We start from the raw sequence: 12,644 nt of genomic DNA on the forward strand, positions 1-12,644 counted from the left end.
GCCAAATATTACTTGTTTCCAATATGGCCGCCATCCGGTTTGCATCCAATGTGTGAATCAGGGTAATATGGCAGCGGGTATACATCATCCGGTTAAAACTCTCTGCCAGCAAGTGATAATTCAGTGTAACCTCCTGCTGAAATTGGTCTATCGATGTATTCCCTCGATCTCTTTCAAGACAGGGCAGCATCTGCGTCTTCAGTGAAGCACGCGATTGAGCTTACATTGCACGGATCGGCACACAGATCTCCACCCACAGAACTCTTGTGTAAGAGTTCTGTGTCTCCACCACGACTAAACTGGACATCCTGAGGTCAGACCAGCGTTCTTCCAGGTGCACAACCACTGTATGCGATCATCAGAGTCTTCCATTGGCAATATCTAAACAGTTTGGGTGAAGGCAAGCTTGTCTCTATGATGGGTGCATACAGGATGCACCAGATGATAAGACAGTTTCTTATTGACTCGCGGGATAGGCTACAATCCTTTCTCTGGCAAAGGTTCTGAATTATCTGATCGTGCTAAGTCTGCACACAGTGAGCTGAACACCATAACAAGTATACGTGTGCAAGATTGTGTGTAATGACATGGGAAATGCATGGAGAAATCAAAATGCATATGTACATGTTTATGTATTTTTACGTGGAATCAGTTCCCATCTGTTGTCTTCATCAATCTTGCAATGTTGCTGTTTATTATTTTCTGTATTGCTGTATTGCAGGTGGCCTATTGCAGGTGGCCTTCAATTTGTTTTTCACATTATATTGACGTGTTTAACAGACTGAAACTCACCAAGATGCCTCTTAAAATGTTTTGAAAGACTTCTGCTTGAATTCACACGAGCGTATGATTATCAGTTGTCTTTCTGCTATTATCGTGTGTGAAACAAAGTATTGTTCTCTTCAAAAGATAGCGTGCCAAATAATCTGCAATTACTGTTGGTGCTCTATATATGACATTCCAACCCACCTCCAGCGTAGACATCCGTAGGCGTTGTGGTGTATAGAGTGAGATCTGAATATCTCTCACGAAGCGAGACTTCTCTTTTCTTTTCCCCACTAACAATGTGAAACAAAGTGTTGTTTCTCTTTAAAAGATAGCGTGCCAATAAACAAGATATTCCAACCTACCTCCAGCTTAGATATCCGTAGGCGTTGTGGTGTAGACATGGTAGAGCGAGACTTCTCTTTTCTTTTCTCTTCCCCACTAACAAGTTTAGCAGGAAACATAGAAGCATTCTCACATACTGTTTACATTTCCCATCACATGCTTTGAACAGCGGAATTTTCATGTACACATTTTCCCTGGAATTTTGCCAAGAACTTTTCAACACAATAATAAGTAATAATGTCAGGGGTAAAAATGTTAGAGGTAAAAATGTCAGAAGTAAAAATGTCAGAGGTAAACATGTCAGAGGTTATTGTGTTTGGATATTGTGTTTGTAAATTTTGTACATATCGTTGAACTTTAGTTACGTTCAGACGGAAGGGAAACTTCGAGGTTAGAGCTTGTAGTTAGGGACAGTGAAGACGCACTCGTAGTTAGCAAACCTCGAGGTTTGCTCGATGTTTCGAGCCACGAGAAATCTTATGGTTAGCGCTCTAACCACGAGCCGCGGGGGGTCCCCACTCGTAGTTAAGCACCGTGTGGACACAAAAAACAACGCGATAACCTCGCCGTAAACTCCATCCCCCACAATTTCCCTCTGCTTCCGTATCAACCTCACAAACGTACACCACAAATACACTACTCGTGAAAAACCTATGACACACGACTCAACAACATCATATTTTCTTCCCATGCGCTTGATCTCTGAAACTGAACACGTCGAACTTGCTACTGTATTCTATATTCTTCTCCGACGCTAAAAAAAAAAAAAAAAAAAAAAAAATGTTTTCGACGAATGTCTTCATAAAGGCATAAAGTCATCAGTGCAGTGCTATCTCTGCCTACCATGACAGAGAAAAAGAGTACCTGTAAGCGACTCCGACAGGGTTGGACTAAAGAAGAAATAGACGCCTTGTTAGCAGTGTGGGCTGAAACTTCCGGTTTTGTGGTTTTAAAATCGAGTGGGACCCACTCGTAGATACGGGGGGCAGAAGCTTAACCTCGAGGTTTCGTAACCTCGAGGTTAAGATTCGTCGTGTGGACACACGTCGTAGTTAGGGGGCAAGAGCTAAACCTCTAGGTTTCGTAACCTCGAGGTAAGGGCCTGCCGTCTGAACGTAACTTATGAGACTATTGTACCATCACATGTTTTCATTCCACCATCACTGCTTTGGTCACTGTTCCCACGTTCACATTGGTCCCCGCGACGCGGGGAAAGTCCCGAGCTGTGGGACTTTCTCCTCAAAAAACATCTATCCTATCTTTCTCACGGTCAACCTGACATTCCTTTCTCTGACCACTGCCATGCTTCATTACTCTCGACATAAACATCCTCCATATGGTCATTCCATCCCCATTCAACATTCCCTCCTCATGCCACCCAAGGTTTTGATTATGTAACCAATCGTTGTACTTGTAGCTAGCGGAGAATAAAGTACTTGCACCTTGACTCCAAACAGGGCAGTCATGATTGTTTTTATCCAGTCTCACTCTCAAGTAGATAGTACATAAAAGAGGTAAAAATGTCAGAAGTAAAAATGTTAGAGGTAAAAATGTCAGAGGTAATAATGTCAGAGGTAAAAATGTCAGAGGTAAAAATGTCAGAGGTAATAATGTCAGAGGTAAAAATGTCAGAGGTAAAAAAAAAATATGCTGTAAAACCATGTTTTCACAGATCAATATTAAGGTATTTTGAGGTAATTGACGTGTAAAGGTCATCAGAGGTCAAAGGTAGAAACCTGTCAATGCCCTGTGGAAACGGAAGATTTGTAGTACAAATGCATATTTAGTGCAGCGTAACCAAGATCTAGGCCTTTCATTCACAAATGCCTCCAAACATCAATACATGTATTCTGATATTTAAGTTCATTGACTTCTGGAAGTCATCAGAGGTCAAATCAGACTTACCTGCCGATCTTAAGATATGTACTAATACTGGTGAAAGTTTCATGCTTTAGTCAAATTTTGCACAATTCTCATGATTTTGAGGGCTTAACTGCTCTACTACTTTTAGTCAGGCTATACTAGTATCTATTGCGTCGTCTGCCCCTCCGATTCGTACCACCAGTCAAATGGCTGTAGTGAATGAAGAAAGCCTATATGTCTTGTCAACTATAGGCTACAGTTGGTTGATAATACTATAAGGGACTAGGTGAGTATGAATAATTCACACGACAGTGGGCTGTTTTGTAGGCTTTTTTATGTTACTATATGCCCATGAACATGGGTATAGTTTCTAACTAAACATATAAAGTGTCGAAAAGTAGCTGTATCAAATCGTTCATAAGAACTGCATGGAGATTGACGCATCAGTTCTGGGAAGCTGCAAGATAATGTCCATTAAATGGACATTATCTTGTTCTTTAATTCACGTGCAAATGCAATATAAATGTCATATTGCATTTGCACATGAATTCAAGAACAGGTAGTAATAGGCCTACAATACCCCCCCCCCCCCTTTAAGATAAATAATGAAACTGAGGATATCTCTTTCTGTGAGTTTGAAGTTTACGGTTATTCTTCCTCAACCTGAGAGCTAAAATAATACTATACGTGTTCATATTTATGATATTGGTTGGTCACTTTTCTTCGGGAAAGACGATTTTCACTTTCTTTCACTTTCAGAGGTTGCCATCATCATAAAGCACCTAATGTTCAAGGGACTGTACAGTACTTGTTGAGGTGAGAATTCAGCTTTTAACGTTTTTTAGAAACTACTCTATGAAATTTATAAGTGCTTACAATTCCAAAGCGAATCAATAAGTTTATTTGATGAAAATCGGTTTTGAAACGGCTGAGATAATTAAAACCAAGGTAAGACAAACAGATCCTAATACAAGTTGTGGCATGTCAATTTTATCATGATCGCTGTTTTGGATATCTCAACAATTTCAAGGTCAATTTTCATCAAGTAAACGTTAAATCCTTCTTGAAATTACATGCTCTTTCATTTTTCATAAGAGGTTTCTTATTATCTCGCCAAAAAATGTTATAAACCTAAATACTCACCTCAACCAGGTATTATGCTTTGATTTTCGTTGATTGGAAATAAACTATGATTGATTGATTGATTGACCCAGTACTGTACAGTCCCTTTGACTATAGGGGCAGACTCATGTATTTCCTTCTCTCTCTCAGACTGGAAATAAGTGTATCGTTGACTTCTTCGATTCCATTGTATTTTTCCAATACTTTAAAAATTATCGTAATTGTTATACTGTGAATTTATTCTCAGTGACATTTTTTATCACATTCATGTACCGTTGATTCATGTATGACTTTCATATGGAAACTTCAGAGAGAAAATCAAACAAAAACTCAAACTTTCTGTAACTTGGAGGCATTCTTTTGTACATCAGATGGTGCACGACATTTAATCCTGCAACAATTGCTCCATTTTTTTTTTTCTCCAAGGGCTTAGGGTTAGAGTTAGGGTTGTGATAGGGTTTTGGGTTTAGTTTGATGTGAGGATTAGGTTTAGTTTAGACCTTCATGCATAGCTTGTGGGCAGAATTTATGAAACGCCTTGCTCTAATGTAAAATTGGAAAGGACGACATGTTTACTTGAATTGTGGATAATCCAATCAGGCGAAACAACTACATCATAGACAGACCCATGTCTGAACAGAAGAGTAAAAAAATCATAGAATGTGAAGACAAAAGGCAAGATATTTCTAAAACTGAGGAATTATATCAAAACTTTGCGTATCATTTTAATAGTCAGACCACGCAAAAGAATGTAGTACTCGTGATCTACAAAACAAACACAGTGAACGAAGGAAGAAAAATCATAAACTGCTATAAAAAAATATAAAACGTGCTGAAGGACACACACAAAAGTACAGATGATATGAAGTGTCATATTTTCAGAAGGTAACAGCCTTTCAAGACAGCTTGTGTTAATAGCTTTTTTCCCTCTTATGATCAGATATTTGCAAAAAAAAAACGGGAAATATTATAATTTAGATTTTGGGTCTAGGACTTGTCCCCCGGAGGACAACTCCCCCGGGGACTACTCCCACCTGACAACTCCCCCGGAGGACGTCTCCCCCGGAGGACTACTCCCCGGAGGATGTCTCCCCCGGAGGACGACTCCCCCGGAGGACGACTCCCCCGGGGGACAACTGCCCCGGGGGACAACTCCCCCGGAGGACAACTCCCCCGGAGGAAAACTTCCCCGGGGACGTCTCCTGGGGGACAATCCCATACTGAACAGAGATTTGTGTGTGTGTGTGTGTGTGTGTGTGTGTGTGTGTGTGTGTGCTAGAAATTAGAATTAAATTCATCTGTGTAAAAACAGTATTCTTTTTAAATAAAATTTAAATTAAAGTTGGCGTTACCTAAGACACGTCCATCTTTATAACAAAGTTTTTGAAATCTCAGCACAAAGTTTTTACCATTGTACACGCTATACATGTAATGTCGAAAAAAGTAGAAACGCAGGTCCATTTTATCACTGAAAATTGGTCAAGAGATAAACACATTGACGGATACACGCTTTTGAGGGGAGAGTTCATTCCTTAGCATGTACCTGTTATTATTCATTATTTTATAATATTTTAAGAAGTCCATTCTTTGATGATTTTCTTTTTCTTTTTGCAATTCATGATTATGATAAGGAATATGTTAAATGAAAGAAAGATATCATTCAGAGGGGTGAAGGCTCAAGTTTTTGAGTTTCTTCAGTTTGTCTCCCTCTACAAAGGAATATGTTGTTAGAAATACCCTTTTAATGGGGTTATGATTTTTATCTTAGATTCTAATGATAGTTACTATCCTGTATGTCACTGTCAGTAATTTCATTGTGCAATTTTCGTTTGTTATGCTGACTGTGAATTTATCTGAACCAGCTTTTCGGCCGGGGCACCCTGGATTTCGCATTTTTCGTTCTTTTTTTTTTCAAAAATGGTGTCAGTAGGCACAAAGTCATCAAACTAAGGTGTGATGAGCATGTTCTGAAAATGTCATCCTCTTTAGCCCATCTCTAAGAGATATCAAGGGATGACGACTGTAATATTTAGCCTGTTATTTAGAGAGTTCCTTAGTTGTTTCTTTAATCAGTCAGAATAAGCACACGATCTTGGCAGTAATTTGTTGTATTACAATCATGACGAGTTTGAACAATGCATGTGCTTTAGCGATATCGATTGCATCGGATGCCCAAGGGAAGAAACGGACACTGGTCAAAAAGTATATGTGCACATTTTGTTAACACGCAGGTGATAGGTTGATATGTTTTTATTCGTCTAGGTCTTGGGTGCAAGTAAGGAAGTTTGCTGAGGTAGTACATCTACCTCCGGGGTTTCTCGAGAGGGGTAACTATAGAGCATAGCAACAGCATCATCTCTGTGGGGATTGGTTGGTGCTGCATAGCTAGGCACTAGTCTTTGCGTTCAAACTGTACTAATTTCAAACATTTGGCATCTCACTTTTTTTAATTTTTTTTTTTTTTTTTAGAAAAGTAAAGTTTCTCTTTTTCACACAGATTTTTTCATTTATCAACTACCACTGAAACTTAATTAATCAGCCATTGTCTTTTTAGGATTATCATGGCAATTATTTGATACGTTGTTCACACAATATACTTGTCCTATTTGAGTAATAATGGAAATACGTCTTGTATGGGCGTGTTTGACTTGCCATATCTTATATCTTACATTCAACTTTACTACATGTGTAATCATAGCAACACATCTTATAAACACAAACATTACTGATACTTGTAAAGTGAGTAACACTTTACTTCAATATTGAGATATCACGGCTTTGTATGACACATTACAACGCACTCTTATAACGACGTAAGTTCAATCTCGCTCTTCACACTTGGAGGAATACTTGTGAATGTTTTGTAAACTGTACTTTTGTTCACTTTTAGAAATGTGTTATTTTTGTCTTTGAAGAAACGTTAATCATTGTTTCTCTTATAATAATCGACAAAGCTGTTACTTTTGATAAGTTAGATGAAACACTTTTATTGCACTCAAAATGTAACCAACTCCACTCTCCAGATGAATAGTTCAACATCTAAACATTATCACGATCCCGTGATCATAGTCATTTCATTTCCCGTCAAATTCCGGTATCTATCCTATGAAATAGATAAGTTTTTACACTGGTCCATATTTTTGACCTGATCTTGTGATACGATATTATGTTGAGTCATCTAGCTTTGTTGCATTAAGGATTGTTTTCCGCTGTACCTCTTCTGATGTCAGTTCTGTTTTGACAGGAGCATTGTTCCTTCACATTCCACTATGCAACTTCTTGGAAACTTTGTTTTTGAAACAACAACGCTTTTCGCTTCGATCAAAGTAATTCTACTGCACTTTTGTTTCTTGGTCAGCTTTGTTTGCACATTCTTTATTACTTTTGGTTTCAGCAGCTGACCAGCTGTTGGCAGGGTGGTCCTTGTCCTCCTCTGCATCAACAATTGTGCAGGACTAGCATCTAGCCCATCGATCGGTGTGTTCCGATAGTCAAGAAATGCCAAACCTGGATCTGTTCCATCTCTCATTGCCTTCTTCATTAGACATTGCGATTTGTACTGTCTTTTCAACTTTCCCATTACTATGTAGAAAGTGATGAAGACGTGACATGCTTGAATTGGTACTGACAAGCATACTCTTTGAACTGGTCACTTGTAAACTGTGTACCATTATCTGATACCACAATCTCCGGTATACCATTACGTGCAAAAGTGTTGTTTGCATACTAACTTCAATTACTCTTACGCTAGACATTTTTTTTTTGTTTTTGTTTTCCATGTTCAAACGTTATCAAGTAAAACTGTGTGAAACAAAACTCAATTTTCAATTAATTGAAACTCGAATCATCCCATCTTTGTGGTTAAGAGATTTGTGTTGGTCGTGCGGGTGTGCCTTCCCAGGGCTGTTATGGAAGATATTACCTTTTTACACGTTCAAGTCTTTTCAGGCACAGAATATTCGTATTTCTTTTTTCTGTCAATTATTTCTCCGACATTAAGAATTGTAATGATGTTCAGATAAATTCACAGTCAACATAACAAACGAAAATTGCACAATAAATTATTACTGACAGTGACATATAGGATAGTAACTATCATAAGAATCTAAGATGAAAATCATAACCCCATTAAAAGGGTATTTCTAACAACATATTCCTTTGTAGAGGGAGACAAACTGAAGAAACTCAAAATTTTGAGCCTTCACCCCTCTGAATGATATCTTTCTTTCATTTAACATATTCCTTATCATAATCATGAATTGCAAAAAGAAAAAGGAAAATCATCAAAGAATGGACTTCTTAAAATATTATAAAATAATGAAGAATAACAGGTACATGCTAAGGAATGAACTCTCCCCTCAAAAGCGTGTTTCCGTCAATGTGTTTATCTCTTGACCAACTTTCAGTGATAAAATGGACCTGCGTTTCTACTTTTTTCGACATTACATGTAGCGTATACAAAAGTAAAAACTTTGTGCTGAGATTTCAAAAACTTTGTTATAACGATGGACGTGTCTTAGGTAACGTTAACTTTAATTCAAATTCTGTGTAAAAAGAATACTGTTTTTACACAGATGAATTCAATTTTAATTTCTAGGACACGAATAAGAAACATCTCTGTTCAGTTATGGGATTGTCCCCCAGGAGACGTCCCCGGGGCAGTTGTCAGGTGGGAGTTGTCCTCCGGGGGAGTTGTCCCCCGGGGGAGTTGCCCCCCGGGGGAGTGGTCCTCCAGGGGGGGGGGGGGGGGAGTTCCTCCGGGAGAGTGGTACCTCGGGGAGTTGTCCCCCGGGGGAGTTGTCCCCCGGGGGAGACGTCCTCGGGGGAGACGTCCTCCGGGGGAGTAGTCCTCCGGGGGAGCTGTCAGGTGGGAGTAGTCCCTGGGGGCCTAGTCTTCCGGGGGAGTTGTCCTGATACGTTAGATTTTAGCGTACAATTTGCAATATTCTCCCATCATAACAACACGGGGTTTAATGTGTCCGTATCGTGGGCCTTGTTTGCTTTAATACCACTGTGTCAAATTCATGGGCGGTATGACTTCTGAGCTGTATAACTCGTGCATGTGACAAGTGGGTGTCAAACTCATGACGTGCACCCGTATTTTTTTTTTTAAATGTTTCACTTGTCCTTGAGATTTTGTAGTGTGTCCACAGACCTTTTCCATCCCTCTCCTTTTCCCTCTCCTATTCTTACTCTATTCGTCCCTGCTCCTCTTTCCTCGTTCTTCGTTGTCCAGTATCTGTCTGAGTGCATTTCCTCAAGTTCTGTTATTTCTATGTTTTGTGCTGTTATTGTTGTTGTCGTCGTTATGGTTTTTTTTGGCCGATTGCGTATCTTCTCTCCCGTTCAGTTTTCCTGGCATACCTGGCCCCAGTGTCTGTGCCACAAATGTGATATGTTATATAGTTTATAATGTTTGCATTCTAAAATCCTAGTAAGTATTGTTCATAGTATCAGCATCATATATCAATGAGTAAATGTAAGTAGTATACAGAAGAATTTAAAATGAATATGTTTTATTGGTATAACAAATTGGTGCTGTTGTTGTTTTGTTCCTGTGTTCCACGTCTTACAAGCTTGGCTTTTTAAGTGGGACACTGTTTTCCATCATTGTGATTATTTACTATTTTTGTTGCCATGGCAAAGTGCATTGTTTCTTTTTTATGACATCATTCGTGCATATACTTTATATTGTATTTGAAAAAAATCCTTTATCAGACGAGTGTAAGAAAAATGAAAAAAAAAATTATCACTTTGGACTATGTCAACTTTTTCTTTTCTTTTTGACAATGGAAATAAATACACTATTGAATTGAATTGAATAAAAATCGAGGGGGGGGGGGGACGGTAATTCAATCACACCATCTCTCTTACACGTAACTGATCATAATCAGACGCGTTCAAATACTATAATGCAGGTCTCAAATCTTGAGTAGAATTAATGTTCTTACAGACAGCTGCACACCTATACATGAACTGCATCTGCCTGGAAATATTTCGTCACTCAGTCACTTCCTGACAGATGAAATTATCACAACATCTGAATGACGACCAATCAAACGCCACTAGAGCTGCTGTGAAGCACATCGAGGACTCTCTGCCATTTGGCTGGTTCGCTGAAAAGATGAATCCACGACAGGTGAATTAAAAATCCTGTAATTCCAATAACGGGGATCCAGGGCGGAGACAGAAGGATGCCAACAACTTGAAAATGAACATTTTGACGATTACTGTCGATCCCTACATATGATTTTTATGCATAGATGTTTTGTTCATTTATACATGTATCCAAACGGTTTTTTTATTACACATTGTGTGAAACACAATGTGAAACTCAGTGGAACATGAGTGTTGTAATCATTATCACTGCGATGTCCTGAGTTTGAAAATGTTAAGATAGTGAGACAGAAATTTCGCTATTCGTTTTTCCTTTAATGCTACACAAAATTGAGGCAACCCGCGTCAATAGCCATGTTCATATTAGGCCTAATAACAATAATAATGGCTACCTAAGGGGCTGTCTTGTCGCTAAGCCCCCTAAGTTTGCCACAACTTGATTTGTCAAAGAAGCCTGTACGTCAAACAAGCTACAAACTATCCAATTATCCTCTGTAAGAAATTCCCCAAAGGCGGATCCAGGGAGGACCGCAACCGGCGCACGCCCCCCTTTATTTTTTGTTGAAACAAAAGAAATAAAAAGAAAAAAAATGGGGAGGGGGAGGGGTGCGTGCGCCCCCCTTTAATTTTGTAAACACGCCCCCTCTTTACGGAATTCCTGGATCCGCCCCTGTTCCCGGTACGGAAACAAAGGATACATGTATAGTTCCGTTTGGTTATTCCTAAAGCTGTTGTTTAAGATTCTGTTCGAACTGAATGTATGACGTGGCATAATGATAAAATAACAACAACCCAAAATGTTTGTGAGGGATCACCGTCATGATTTTATTGTCTCAATGAAGTCATCTTTTTTGTAAGCATTAAGAAATTATACAGAAATCATCTTTTTAAGAAAATAATCTGTCCAACATAAGTTTTCCTCAGATATTATTTTTTATTTTACCAGACAACAGTGTGTCTATTCTCTTTCTCTCTCCTTTTTTTTTTTTTTTTTTTACATCCGTTCTTCTGCATTCATACCGGTATATGTACCCAATCCTCCGCAATATCAATCCAGCGAGCGTTTTATCATTGCACTTACATCATGAAGTCCAGTGTGCTTGTGTCCACGATGGCGCGTGTTGCACCATAGTCTCATTTTCCACTTTTTCTTCTTTTCCTTTTTTTTTCTTTCTTTTTCCCTTCCTAAGTTAATTTCATGTCAGTTGACATTGGTCTCTTTGATTTTGTGTATGTATTTTCCGAGGGTCCCATACCCTATAAGCTTTGCTTTTTAGTGGGACCCTCCATTTCCATTCTAATTCTTGTATTATGTATATGTATATACCTTAGAAAAAGAACTTATGTTGTTACTCGTGATCACACGTACGTTTTCTTTGAAATTGTTACAATATGTTCTGTTAATGCATTGTATATAATGTTGCCTGTTTATTCAGTGGAAATGGAAATAAATAAAAGGTTGAAGTTAACGTAATGGATAATCACCATTCTGAAACCGTAGTGACGACTGTCTAGTTTTCATCGTTTACGCGCTTATACAGTCCTTGGAAGTATACTCTCTTTTTAACGATGTCCTCGGAACCGACGGCTCTTTCTCGTTATATTGAAGTTTCTTTAGAACCGAACAGTTTTGTATAGTAGATGATAAAGGTACAAAATTAAATCAGTTCATTTGGACTTACTGTTTTAATTCCGAGAACGGTTTAAGTTCCGAACTTGGACGCTTCATCAGCTCGTCAATTGAACGTTACCTGGATGAATCAGAACCTATACCATTTGGTAGATGATAATTTTGGACCTTGATTTAATTTTCGTTGTGTAACGGAAATTTCGTTAGAACTGCCTTCGTTCTAACGGGAGTGCACCGTACATCCACTCTTTGCTCAAAATGTAGGCACTAAAGGACACGATGTACACATGTAGCTGGGTTTCTCTCTTTCTCTCTCTCTCTAAAAAAAAAAGGTTATACGTCATAACTATTATGTGAAGAAAAAGTATTGAAACAGACTCAAACATAAACGAGGGAATACTTCATAATTGATACTTATCTAGAGTATGATATATCACAATATGGTATAGGAGAGCGACATACTTCTATTGATGGGAAACTACAAGCATGTCCCATAATAAATATTCGTAAACACCCGCAGATTGATCCATGCCCTGTTGTTTTCGTCAATTTTTCTTTCTGTACCCGTCTATCTCTTTTCTGTTTAAACCCATGACTGCGACTCATGCGCGTTTCATTAGATGATCAGGTATCCCACATGTGACTGAACGGACCGAGGTGAGGGCAAGTGTTACGCAGCCTACATATTTCTCACGAAAATGTTGTAAATGCACCCTACGAAGTGACCGCTTATCTAAAAAGCATTTAAAAACTAATCTATAAAGTAAGTGTGATTTATTGAAGGGATAGTGACGTACAGTTT

The sequence above is a fragment of the Diadema setosum genome, chromosome 10 (genome assembly GCF_964275005.1).
Source record: "Diadema setosum chromosome 10, eeDiaSeto1, whole genome shotgun sequence".
Taxonomy (NCBI): domain Eukaryota; kingdom Metazoa; phylum Echinodermata; class Echinoidea; order Diadematoida; family Diadematidae; genus Diadema; species Diadema setosum.